Source organism: Centroberyx gerrardi, chromosome 2 (genome assembly GCF_048128805.1).
Source record: "Centroberyx gerrardi isolate f3 chromosome 2, fCenGer3.hap1.cur.20231027, whole genome shotgun sequence".
Classification (NCBI taxonomy): Eukaryota; Metazoa; Chordata; class Actinopteri; order Beryciformes; family Berycidae; genus Centroberyx; species Centroberyx gerrardi.
The window spans coordinates 37,264,950-37,280,226 of NC_135998.1; positions in this window are offsets into that span (position 1 = coordinate 37,264,950).

The following is a 15,277-nucleotide window of genomic DNA, read 5'->3' on the forward strand; positions in this document are numbered from 1 at the left end:
TCATTTGATGGTTGTGTGTGTCATTTTATTGCAAAATGACATTTTGAAAAGAGATAAAATGGTTTTGAATGCAGTGTTTCATTTTGCCAGTGATTTGTGGAGTTTTGCATTTTGTGTTAGTGGTTTTGTGTTTAGAGTTTTGAGAAAATGAGCCTCAGTTTCAGAAAATGTGTGTAAGCAATTATGGAAAAACTGTAATGATGCGCGTCCACGTGAAAATGAGACCGAGGTAACTTCCGGAATCTAATTATCCAAAAGTACATTTAAGCAGCCGGCGGAGAGGCGCGCGCACTGGCGCTCCTCGGTGTTGTCCGGTGGGAGGACGAAGCGGAGCGCGATCATGGCACCTGCATTGATGGCCTGGGTTTGTATCGGTTTAACGCTAGCCCGGCTCAGCATGGGACAGAGCCAAATGGACTCCGACGGACGTTTGGCCGACCAGGAGCGAGTTTATGACGGTTATGATCCGGCGTTTAAAGCGCCTTGGGGGGCCGCGACCGGCCGGAGCTTCCCGGTGCCGGTTTGGAAGTACCTGCAGCCAGGTGAGTACGAATTTGACGTCATGATTAGTTTGTTAAAGTAGTTTTCCTCTTTTTAAAGTGTCCAGTTCCCAATGCAGTCCAACTCTCGACCAGAAAAAATCACAATGAATAGAATCTATGCAGACTGATCGAGTTCAGACACTTAAATATTCAAAAAAAATTTAATTCAAAGCACGTTGGGTTTTCACTTGTGAACATTTTTTTTTCAGTCTTCTGACGTCACATGCCAGTTTTTACTTAAGATGTGGAAGATGTGATCTCAATTCATAGGTGAAATGTTTTTTTCTGTGTCTTCATGTTTTCACCTTGCATTACATACAGCCTACACAGGCCAAATAATTGGAACACCACTTTCCCATAAAACTGGTTTCACATGTTCACAAAGGAAAACCAACATGTGTCCAAAAAGCACATGTGCTTTGAATTCACATGTCCATTTTCAAATGTGACTTTATTTGTAAGCGAGTTTTTATGTACGCCTGCTGGTACATGATGAAGTTGCCACTGAAGATTTAGTGTGTTCTGGGAAGTAAAACTGAGGTTTTGCTGTAAAATAGCTACAAGACAATAAAAGTTTGTATTTTTTTGGGCTTAAACTGTCAAGTGGGCATATTAGATGGTTGGAATGGGCTAAAAAAAAAAAAATTCATTATGAGTTTTTTAACACCGTCATGACAAACTCTGTTTTCCAGTTTCTGGGAGCGGAGAGCTGTCGGACTTCAACCAGCCGCAGTATCGCTGCGGTAACGAAGCGCTCTCTGTCAGGTTTTCACTGCTCCGACATTCAGATCTGTATCTGAAAGGTGAGTTTGATTCGTCCACCTGCTTGAAAAACTGAATGACCCGTGTTGTTGAAGGCCAACATTTCTTGAAACCTCTTCACAGATGGGGTTCAGCTGAAGTGGTTGCTGTCGCTGCCTGACCGGTGTTACAGTTGCATACGTACTTATGGGCCTTGGTTGCTGCTGAGACTTTCCTATACCGGCTGCCACCTGGCACTATGGGTACATTTCTTTCTTTTTACAGTCAGATGAAATGGGATAAAGGTCCCATATCATAGGAATTCAGATTTCCTCATTTATATGCAAAAGTATTAAAGAAGTTTAATCAAGATGTGTGATGGTATCATTGGTTGGAGTTTGTTGCCAACTGGTAAGACATGAAGTGACATAAAAAAATCATCTTTGTCCATGAAGAAAAAATAATGGGATTTTGATTAGGAAAAATAAAATGTGCTTTTTTGTTGGAGTTTATTGTTGAATAGCTGACTTAAAGTCACCTAGACTTTATGACATAGAAGATGGGCCAACAAGGTAAAACCGTATATTTACTTCCGTCTTTTTCATTGTGACTTTAATTTTAAAATCAACGAATGAATTTATTTGATTTAAAAACACATATAGGCTAACTGCATTGCAGTCATTGCATACATTAGAATCACTGAGGATGAAAACACAATAAAGCCTGAAGGCTTATTTCCACTGCGGTCCTCCAGTATAACACGTAACAACACAAGATAAAAGCAAGCGAAGACAATACAATCAACATATAAATGGCAGGTGGCGGGGTAGCTATGTCCACATACTCATGTTTTCTTGGTCATAAAAAGTTAGACTTAAAATTGAATATGCTACATGATATTTTGTAACCATTTCTTTAAGGCCACTTTAAATGAGCTCTGTGAAACACTCAATTTCAGATTTGTGGGCAGATTATTCCACTGTGCTGCTGCACTGTAAAGAAATGTGTTTTTGCCCATTAGGCAATTGAATCGACAAGGTACGAAGTCTGTCGAGCTACTTCTTGTAAAGTAGCTATGATTGTCTCTTAGTAGTGAGAAATTAAGTACTTTGGTACCATATTTTTAACAATTTTGTAAGTGAGCAGCATCCTAATATAAATGGTTCTTTTCCCCATCGTCAACCAGTTAAGCTTTTTAAAATGTGCAGGATCAAGATGTGTATGTGGATGGACCTTTTAATATAACCCATATCAATTTATTTTGAGCCTTTTGTAGTTTGTTTTTGAGGTGTTGCGATAATCCAGTGTACCAGGAGATGGCAGCGTAATCAAAATGACTTTGAACTAGAGCTCCAGCTAGTGTGTGAAGAACTGAACTGTCCAGAAAGGCAGCTTTTCTGGCTAAAAACTTAATTCTTTGATTTATCTTGGTGAGGGCTTTTAACGCCATATTTTCACCTGATAAAAACTTGTCTAAAATGCAGCCAAGATAATTTACATTGTCTTTAGCCGTTATATGGAACTCTCCAACTTTGACCTTAAAACCTGGTGACCTTGCTAATTTTATTTTAGAACCAAAAAGAATGGCTTCAGTTTTTCCTAAGTGTAGGGATAATCTATTATCTGATAGCCATCTACTTACATTTTGAAGTTCCTCACTGAGTGTTCTCATCCACTGTTTTATCTTTATGTGCTACCAATAAAACAGAATCGTCAGCATATAAAAAAAGATTGCAAGAGGCGGCTGCTTTTAAGTCATTGATATATAATAAAAAGAATAGAGGACCCAGGATACTACCCTGTGGCACCCCACATCCCATGATTCTTGACTATGGAAGGGTCCCATTAACATCAACAATTTGAATATGATTTGATAGGTATGAACGTACCCACTTTAGGGTCAACCCACTGAAACCCATGGCTCTTAATTTAATTAATAAAATGCTGTGATCTACTGTATCAAATGCTTTCTGCAAATCCAGCATGACCATACCACAAAAGTTCCTTCTATCTACTTCTTTTCTAATAAGGTCTGTTAGAAACAGCAAGCATGTTTCAGTAGAATGGGTTTTTCTAAAACCTGATTGCAGCTCATAAAAAAGGTTACTTTTTGAAATATATTCATTTAGCTGTTCCTGCATAATTCTTTCGATTATCTTTGAAAGAGCACTTAGAATGGATACTGGTCTGTAGTTGCTTGGGTCGCATTTGCTTCCTTTTTTATGTAGTGAATTACTCTTGCCATTTTTATCTCATCTGGAACTTTACCTGACTGAATAGACATATTAATTATATGAGCAATAGAAGGTGTGATCACTTCTGCAGCCTCTCTAAGAAATCTTGCCGGTATGTGATCTAAACCTGTGCCTTTAGTAGGCTTCAATTCACTAAGCATTCTAAAAACAACAGCATCAGAAACCTTGGAAAAAACAAGAGTTTGGCTTGATTCCCTTTTGTGTATAAAAATCTATTAAGTGTTTTTCACCATATATACCTGAAAGCTGTGGAAGTTTGTCAACCAGTTTTTTAGAAATTGTAGCAAAATGTGAATTCAAGTGTTCAGCCACTTCCTTTTTGTCTGATGTGCTATTTCTGTCTATATCCAGACTGATGTTGCTTGCTTTTGATTTTAAACTTTTACTGTACCCCAATTCCTTAAGGCACTTCCAAAGCTTCCTTTGGAAGATTGTACTTAGACTAACAACACAAACGAATTGCGACACCTTGAGGCCTTGAACTTCAGACAAAATCGTTTTCCCCTCGAACTTTAAACCTCTGCTGTATGAAATCACCTATGGGTAACAGACACTTATTTCTCGCCCCAGATTCAGGATGGAACCCAGTTTCGCTCGCTGGAACTGCAGTATTTTGACCGTCTCCTGCAGAAGAACGTGACAAGCGCCGCCACTTGTGAAAGTCCCGTGATGTCGTCAGCCTCGGCGGTGCGAGCAACGCTACCGCTGGTTTCTTGCGAAAGAAGAAACATCACTGTGAAACTGCCTCTTGGAAGAAGACTGAGGAAAGTGAAAGTGCTTGGTAAGAGCAGCTTTTTCGCTTTGTTTTTTTTTGTAACCACTTGAAATATCCAGTTTGCTTTGCTGGAGACGTTACATTTAAAAAAGAAAATAAATAAATAAAGACTTGACTTAATTTAGGCAATGTTTCCAAACTTTTTTATCGAATTTTATCTGACAAGCTTTCTGGGGTCCTTGAACCCTTTTCTGTCACACAAGTAAATCATGTTGTTAGAAAGTATTTGCAATAAAGTACAAGATCTCACCTTTGTGTGGCTTGTCCTAGTTGTTTTCATATGGATGTCTTAAAAATGGCTGCCAGTCTTCTACGCCTCTTACCTGTGAGCTGTAAAATGTTGGCCCCGTTGGGGGCTCGCCGCACAGGAAAGAGGCATAGAAGAAGAGTGGCAGCCATTATGCCATATGAAAACAAGCCGTCAGTCTACAATGCATTTTAAAGTGTGAATGGTCAACTTGGGGAGTGCTTTTTGAGAAACCAGTAGATGACAATGATGTGAACATGATGTGCTTAAAATCCATCTGTAAACCACATTTAAACCAGGTTAATGTACTTTCAGGGGCTGAGCCCTGGGTGAATGCTGACAAAGGATACTCAGTGAGACACTGGACAACCCCTGGCGCTGTCTTTGTAGAGATATCAACGTCACTGGACATGGTAAGGGAGGAGTAAAACGTGTCATGGCTTGTATATTCCAACTTTTAAACTTGTTCAGTGTGAATGTGACAACTTGAATGTTCACAGGATTCAGGCTTTCAGTTGGTTTATCTCGACTCTGCTGGAGAGCTGTGCACTACAGTGGTTGGTTGTCCCCTTAACTCATCGGGAAACACCAGGCCGCATCGTGTTTCCAGAGCTCTAGAGGAGCCAATATGGGAGTTGTGGGGCTTCGATGAGGTTCCTCTAGAACCTTATGATCCAGCTCAAACTACACAAATGACAACCACTCCTTCAACTGCCTCGAGCATTGCCACAACACAGTTGACTACAGCTGCCACAGGAGTCTTTGACATGTGGGGATTTGAAGAAATTCCCATAGGCCCGTATACTGGCACCGCCGCGACTACGTCAGCAGCTCCCACCACCACAACTGCAGCTCCAACAACAACCACCACTGCAGCTCCCACCACGACAACCACAGCTCCAACGACAACGACTGCATCTCCAACCACCACTGTCGCTCCCACGACGACGACCGCGGCTCCCACGACGATGACTGCAGCTCCCACCACGACAACCGTGGCTCCCACGACGACTTCAGCTCCCACCACGACTGCAGCTCCAACCACCACTGCCGCTCCCACGACGACCGCGGCTCCCACGACGACGACCACAGCTCCCACCACCACCACGACGGTGGCTCCCACCACCACCACGACGGTGGCTCCCACCACGATGACCGCAGCTCCCACGACGACTTCAGCTACCACCACCACTGCCGCTCCCACGACGACGACCGCAGCTCCCACCACGACGACTACAGCTCCAACCACCACTGCCGCTCCCACGACGACCGCAGCTCCCACGACGACTACAGCAGCTCCCACCACGACGACTACAGCTCCAACCACCACTGCCGCTCCCACGACGACCGCAGCTCCCACGACGACGACCGCAGCTCCCACGACGACTACAGCTCCAACCACCACTGCCGCTCCCACGACGACGACCGCGGCTCCCACGACGACGACAGCAGCTCCCACCACGACGACTACAGCTCCAACCACGACGACTACAGCTCCAACCACCACTGCCGCTCCCACGACGACCGCAGCTCCCACGACGACTACAGCTCCAACCACCACTGCCACTCCCACGACGACGACCGCGGCTCCCACGACGACGACCGCAACTCCCACCACAACGACTACAGCTCCAACCACCACTGCCGCTCCCACCACGACTTCAGCTCCCACGACGACTGCAGCTCCAACCACCACTGCCGCTCCCACGAAAACCGCAGCTCCAACGACGACTTCAGATCCCACCACGACTGCAGCTCCAACCGCCACTGCCGCTCCCACCACGACTGCGGCTCCCACAACGACTGCAGGTCCAACCACCACCGTCGCTCCCACAACGACGACTGCGGCTCCCACGACGACGACTGCGGCTCCCACGACGACGACTGCGGCTCCCACGACGACGACCGCGGCTCCCACGACGACGAACGTGGCTCCCACGACGGCTTCAGTTCCCACCACAACGACTGCAGCTCCAACCACCACTGCCGCTCCCACCACGAATGCGGCTCCCACAACGACTGCAGGTCCAACCACCACTGTCGCTCCCACGACGACGACTGCGGCTCCCACGACGACCGCAGCTCCCACGACGACAACCGCAGCTCCTACGACGACTTCAGCTCCCACGACGACTGCAGCTCCAACCACCACTGTTGCTCCCACGACGACGACTTCAGCTCCAACCACCCCTGTCGCTCCCACGACAACGACCGCGGCTCCCACGACGACGACCGCGGCTACCACGACTATGACCACAGCTCCCACCACCACCACGACGGTTGCTACCACCACGACAACCGCAGCTCCCACGACGACGACTGCAGCTCCAACCACCACTGTCGCTCCCACGACGACGACCGCGGCTCCCACGACGACAACCGCAGATCCTACGACGACTGCAGCTCCAACCACCACTGTCGCTCCCACGACGACGACTGCAGCTCCAACCACCACTGTCGCTCTCACGACGACGACTTCAGCTCCCACGACGACGACTGCAGCTCCAACCACCACTGTCGCTCCCACGACGACGACTGCGGCTCCCACGACGACTTCAGCTCCCACGACGACTGCAGCTCCAACCACCACTGCCGCTACCACAACGACGACCGCGGCTCCCACGACGACGGCCGCGGCTCCCACCACCACCACGACGGGGGCTACCACCATGACAACCGCAGCTCCTACGACGACTTCAGCTCCCACGACGACTGCAGCTCCCACCACCACTGCCGCTCCCACCACCACTGCCGCTCCCACCACCACTGCCGCTCCCACCACGACTGCGGCTCCCACAACAACTGCAGGTCCAACCACCACCGTCGCTCCCACGACGACGACTGCGGCTCCCACGACGACGACTGCGGCTCCCACGGCGACGACCGCGGCTCCCACGACGACGACCGTGGCTCCCACGACGGCTTCAGTTCCCACCACAACGACTGCAGCTCCAACCACCACTGCCGCTTCCACCACGACTACGGCTCCCACAACGACTGCAGGTCCAACCACCACCGTCGCTCCCACGACGACGACTGCTGCTCCCACGACGACCGCGGCTCCCACGACGACGACCGCAGCTCCTACGACGACTTCAGCTCCCACGACGACGACTGCAGCTCCAACCACCACTGTCGCTCCCACGACGACGACCGCGGCTCCCACGACGACAACCGCAGCTCCTACGACGACTTCAGCTCCCACGACGACTGCAGTTCCAACCACCACTGTTGCTCCCACGACGACGACTTCAGCTCCCACGACGACGACTGCAGCTCCAACCACCCCTGTCGCTCCCACGACGACAACCGCGTCTCCCACGACGACTTCAGCTCCCACGACGACTGCAGCTCCAACCACCACTGTCGCTCCCACGACGACGACCGCGGCTCCCACGACGACGACCGCGGCTCCCACGACGACCACAGCTCCCACCACAACGACCGCAGCTCCCACCACAACAACCGTAGCTCCTACGACGACTTCAGCTCCCACGACGACGACCGCTGTTCCCACTACGACTTCAGCTCCCACGACGACGACCGCGGCTCCCACGACGACTTCAGCTCCCACCACGACAACCGCAGCTCCTACGACGACTTCAGCTCCAACGACGACTGCAGCTCCAACCACCACTGTCGCTCCCACGACGACGACTGCAGCTCCCACGACGACTGCAGCTCCAACCACCACTGCCGCTCCCACGACAACGACCGTGGCTCCCACTACGACTTCAGCTCCCACCACAACGACTGCAGCTCCAACCACCACTGTCGCTCCCACGACGACCGCAGCTCCCACCACGACAACCGCGGCTCCCACGACGACTTCATCTCCCACCACAACGACTGCAGGTCCAACCACCACTGTCGCTCCCACGACGACCGCAGCTCCCACCACGACAACCGCGGCTCCCACGACGACTTCATCTCCCACCACAACGACCGCAGCTCCCCCCACGACAACCGCAGCTCCTACGATGACTTCAGCTCCCACGACAACGACTGCAGCTCCAACCACCAGTGTCGCTCCCACGACGACGACTTCAGCTTCCACAACAACGACTGCAGCTCCAACCACCACTGTCGCTCCCACGACGACGACTGCAGCTCCAACCACCACTGTCGCTCCCACGACGACGACTGCAGCTCCAACCACCACTGTCGCTCCCACGACGACGATCGCGGCTCCCACGACGACGACCGTGGCTCCCACGACGACCACAGCTCCCACCACCACTACGACCACAGCTCCCACCACAACGACTGCAGCTCCCACAACTACTGCAGCTCCAACCACCACTGCCGCTCCCACGACGACGACTGAAGCTCCAACCACCACTGCCGCTCCCACGACAACGACTGCAGCTCCAACCACCACTGTCGCTCCCATGACGACGACTGCAGCACCAACCACCACTGTCGCTCCCACGATGACGACCGCGGCTCCCACGACGACCACAGCTCCCACCACCACTACGACCACAGCTCCCACCACAACGACTGCAGCTCCCACAACTACTGCAGCTCTAACCACCACTGCCGCTCCAACGACGACGACTGAAGCTCCAACCACCACTGCCGCTCCCACGACAACGACTGCAGCTCCAACCACCACTGTCGCTCCCACAACGACGACTGCAGCACCAACCACCACTGTCGCTCCCACGACGACGACTGCAGCTCCAACCACCACTGTCGCTCCCACGACGACGACTGCAGCTCCAACCACCACTGTCGCTCCCACGACGACGATCGCGGCTCCCACGACGACGACCGCGGCTCCCACGACGACCACAGCTCCCACCACCACTACGACCACAGCTCCCACCACAACGACTGCAGCTCCCACAACTACTGCAGCTCCAACCACCACTGCCGCTCCCACGACGACGACTGAAGCTCCAACCACCACTGCCGCTCCCACGACAACGACTGCAGCTCCAACCACCACTGTCGCTCCCACGACGACGACTGCAGCACCAACCACCACTGTCGCTCCCACGATGACGACCGCGGCTCCCACGACGACCACAGCTCCCACCACCACTACGACCACAGCTCCCACCACAACGACTGCAGCTCCCACAACTACTGCAGCTCCAACCACCACTGCCGCTCCAACGACGACGACTGAAGCTCCAACCACCACTGCCGCTCCCACGACAACGACTGCAGCTCCAACCACCACTGTCGCTCCCACAACGACGACTGCAGCACCAACCACCACTGTCGCTCCCACGATGACGACCGCGGCTCCCACGACGACTTCAGCTCCCACGACGACTGCAGCTCCAACCACCACTGTCGCTCCCACGACGACGACCGCGGCTCCCACGACGACCACAGCTCCCACCACAACGACCGCAGCTCACACCACAACAACCGTAGCTCCTACGACGACTTCAGCTCCCACGACGACGACCGCTGTTCCCACTACGACTTCAGCTCCCACGACGACGACCGCGGCTCCCACGACGACTTCAGCTCCCACCACGACAACCGCAGCTCCTACGACGACTTCAGCTCCAACGACGACTGCAGCTCCAACCACCACTGTCGCTCCCACGACGACGACTGCAGCTCCCACGACGACTGCAGCTCCAACCACCACTGCCGCTCCCACGACAACGACCGTGGCTCCCACTACGACTTCAGCTCCCACCACAACGACTGCAGCTCCAACCACCACTGTCGCTCCCACGACGACCGCAGCTCCCACCACGACAACCGCGGCTCCCACGACGACTTCATCTCCCACCACAACGACTGCAGGTCCAACCACCACTGTCGCTCCCACGACGACCGCAGCTCCCACCACGACAACCGCGGCTCCCACGACGACTTCATCTCCCACCACAACGACCGCAGCTCCCCCCACGACAACCGCAGCTCCTACGATGACTTCAGCTCCCACGACAACGACTGCAGCTCCAACCACCAGTGTCGCTCCCACGACGACGACTTCAGCTTCCACAACAACGACTGCAGCTCCAACCACCACTGTCGCTCCCACGACGACGACCGCGGCTCCCACGATGACGACCGCGGCTCCCACGACGACCACAGCTCCCACCACAACGACCGCAGCTCCCACCACAACAACCGTAGCTCCTACGACGACTTCAGCTCCCACGACGACGACCGCTGTTCCCACTACGACTTCAGCTCCCACGACGACGACCGCGGCTCCCACGACGACTTCAGCTCCCACCACGACAACCGCAGCTCCTACGACGACTTCAGCTCCAATGACGACTGCAGCTCCAACCACCACTGTCGCTCCCACGACGACGACTGCAGCTCCCACGACGACTGCAGCTCCAATGACGACTGCAGCTCCAACCACCACTGTCGCTCCCACGACGACGACTGCAGCTCCCACGACGACTGCAGCTCCAACCACCACTGCCGCTCCCACGACAATGACCGTGGCTCCCACTACGACTTCAGCTCCCACCACAACGACTGCAGCTCCAACCACCACTGTCGCTCCCACGACGACCGCAGCTCCCACCACGACAACCGCGGCTCCCACGACGACTTCATCTCCCACCACAACGACTGCAGGTCCAACCACCACTGTCGCTCCCACGACGACCGCAGCTCCCACCACGACAACCGCGGCTCCCACGACGACTTCATCTCCCACCACAACGACCGCAGCTCCCCCCACGACAACCGCAGCTCCTACGATGACTTCAGCTCCCACGACAACGACTGCAGCTCCAACCACCAGTGTCGCTCCCACGACGACGACTTCAGCTTCCACAACAACGACTGCAGCTCCAACCACCACTGTCGCTCCCACGACGACGACCGCGGCTCCCACGACGACGACCGCGGCTCCCACGACGACCACAGCTCCCACCACAACGACCGCAGCTCCTACGACGACTTCAGCTCCCACGACGACGACCGCTGTTCCCACTACGACTTCAGCTCCCACGACGACGACCGCGGCTCCCACGACGACTTCAGCTCCCACCACAACAACCGTAGCTCCTACGACGACTTCAGCTCCCACGACGACGACCGCTGTTCCCACTACGACTTCAGCTCCCACGACGACGACCGCGGCTCCCACGACGACTTCAGCTCCCACCACGACAACCGCAGCTCCTACGACGACTTCAGCTCCAACGACGACTGCAGCTCCAACCACCACTGTCGCTCCCACGACGACGACTGCAGCTCCCACGACGACTGCAGCTCCAACCACCACTGCCGCTCCCACGACAACGACCGTGGCTCCCACTACGACTTCAGCTCCCACCACAACGACTGCAGCTCCAACCACCACTGTCGCTCCCACGACGACCGCAGCTCCCACCACGACAACCGCGGCTCCCACGACGACTTCATCTCCCACCACAACGACTGCAGGTCCAACCACCACTGTCGCTCCCACGACGACCGCAGCTCCCACCACGACAACCGCGGCTCCCACGACGACTTCATCTCCCACCACAACGACCGCAGCTCCCCCCACGACAACCGCAGCTCCTACGATGACTTCAGCTCCCACGACAACGACTGCAGCTCCAACCACCAGTGTCGCTCCCACGACGACGACTTCAGCTTCCACAACAACGACTGCAGCTCCAACCACCACTGTCGCTCCCACGACGACGACTGCAGCTCCAACCACCACTGTCGCTCCCACGACGACGACTGCAGCTCCAACCACCACTGTCGCTCCCACGACGACGATCGCGGCTCCCACGACGACGACCGTGGCTCCCACGACGACCACAGCTCCCACCACCACTACGACCACAGCTCCCACCACAACGACTGCAGCTCCCACAACTACTGCAGCTCCAACCACCACTGCCGCTCCCACGACGACGACTGAAGCTCCAACCACCACTGCCGCTCCCACGACAACGACTGCAGCTCCAACCACCACTGTCGCTCCCATGACGACGACTGCAGCACCAACCACCACTGTCGCTCCCACGATGACGACCGCGGCTCCCACGACGACCACAGCTCCCACCACCACTACGACCACAGCTCCCACCACAACGACTGCAGCTCCCACAACTACTGCAGCTCCAACCACCACTGCCGCTCCAACGACGACGACTGAAGCTCCAACCACCACTGCCGCTCCCACGACAACGACTGCAGCTCCAACCACCACTGTCGCTCCCACAACGACGACTGCAGCACCAACCACCACTGTCGCTCCCACGACGACGACTGCAGCTCCAACCACCACTGTCGCTCCCACGACGACGACTGCAGCTCCAACCACCACTGTCGCTCCCACGACGACGATCGCGGCTCCCACGACGACGACCGCGGCTCCCACGACGACCACAGCTCCCACCACCACTACGACCACAGCTCCCACCACAACGACTGCAGCTCCCACAACTACTGCAGCTCCAACCACCACTGCCGCTCCCACAACGACGACTGAAGCTCCAACCACCACTGCCGCTCCCACGACAACGACTGCAGCTCCAACCACCACTGTCGCTCCCACGACGACGACTGCAGCACCAACCACCACTGTCGCTCCCACGATGACGACCGCGGCTCCCACGACGACCACAGCTCCCACCACCACTACGACCACAGCTCCCACCACAACGACTGCAGCTCCCACAACTACTGCAGCTCCAACCACCACTGCCGCTCCAACGACGACGACTGAAGCTCCAACCACCACTGCCGCTCCCACGACAACGACTGCAGCTCCAACCACCACTGTCGCTCCCACAACGACGACTGCAGCACCAACCACCACTGTCGCTCCCACGATGACGACCGCGGCTCCCACGACGACTTCAGCTCCCACGACGACTGCAGCTCCAACCACCACTGTCGCTCCCACGACGACGACCGCGGCTCCCACGACGACCACAGCTCCCACCACAACGACCGCAGCTCACACCACAACAACCGTAGCTCCTACGACGACTTCAGCTCCCACGACGACGACCGCTGTTCCCACTACGACTTCAGCTCCCACGACGACGACCGCGGCTCCCACGACGACTTCAGCTCCCACCACGACAACCGCAGCTCCTACGACGACTTCAGCTCCAACGACGACTGCAGCTCCAACCACCACTGTCGCTCCCACGACGACGACTGCAGCTCCCACGACGACTGCAGCTCCAACCACCACTGCCGCTCCCACGACAACGACCGTGGCTCCCACTACGACTTCAGCTCCCACCACAACGACTGCAGCTCCAACCACCACTGTCGCTCCCACGACGACCGCAGCTCCCACCACGACAACCGCGGCTCCCACGACGACTTCATCTCCCACCACAACGACTGCAGGTCCAACCACCACTGTCGCTCCCACGACGACCGCAGCTCCCACCACGACAACCGCGGCTCCCACGACGACTTCATCTCCCACCACAACGACCGCAGCTCCCCCCACGACAACCGCAGCTCCTACGATGACTTCAGCTCCCACGACAACGACTGCAGCTCCAACCACCAGTGTCGCTCCCACGACGACGACTTCAGCTTCCACAACAACGACTGCAGCTCCAACCACCACTGTCGCTCCCACGACGACGACCGCGGCTCCCACGACGACGACCGCGGCTCCCACGACGACCACAGCTCCCACCACAACGACCGCAGCTCCCACCACAACAACCGTAGCTCCTACGACGACTTCAGCTCCCACGACGACGACCGCTGTTCCCACTACGACTTCAGCTCCCACGACGACGACCGCGGCTCCCACGACGACTTCAGCTCCCACCACGACAACCGCAGCTCCTACGACGACTTCAGCTCCAATGACGACTGCAGCTCCAACCACCACTGTCGCTCCCACGACGACGACTGCAGCTCCCACGACGACTGCAGCTCCAATGACGACTGCAGCTCCAACCACCACTGTCGCTCCCACGACGACGACTGCAGCTCCCACGACGACTGCAGCTCCAACCACCACTGCCGCTCCCACGACAATGACCGTGGCTCCCACTACGACTTCAGCTCCCACCACAACGACTGCAGCTCCAACCACCACTGTCGCTCCCACGACGACCGCAGCTCCCACCACGACAACCGCGGCTCCCACGACGACTTCATCTCCCACCACAACGACTGCAGGTCCAACCACCACTGTCGCTCCCACGACGACCGCAGCTCCCACCACGACAACCGCGGCTCCCACGACGACTTCATCTCCCACCACAACGACCGCAGCTCCCCCCACGACAACCGCAGCTCCTACGATGACTTCAGCTCCCACGACAACGACTGCAGCTCCAACCACCAGTGTCGCTCCCACGACGACGACTTCAGCTTCCACAACAACGACTGCAGCTCCAACCACCACTGTCGCTCCCACGACGACGACCGCGGCTCCCACGACGACGACCGCGGCTCCCACGACGACCACAGCTCCCACCACAACGACCGCAGCTCCTACGACGACTTCAGCTCCCACGACGACGACCGCTGTTCCCACTACGACTTCAGCTCCCACGACGACGACCGCGGCTCCCACGACGACTTCAGCTCCCACCACAACAACCGTAGCTCCTACGACGACTTCAGCTCCCACGACGACGACCGCTGTTCCCACTACGACTTCAGCTCCCACGACGACGACCGCGGCTCCCACGACGACTTCAGCTCCCACCACGACAACCGCAGCTCCTACGACGACTTCAGCTCCAACGACGACTGCAGCTCCAACCACCACTGTCGCTCCCACGACGAC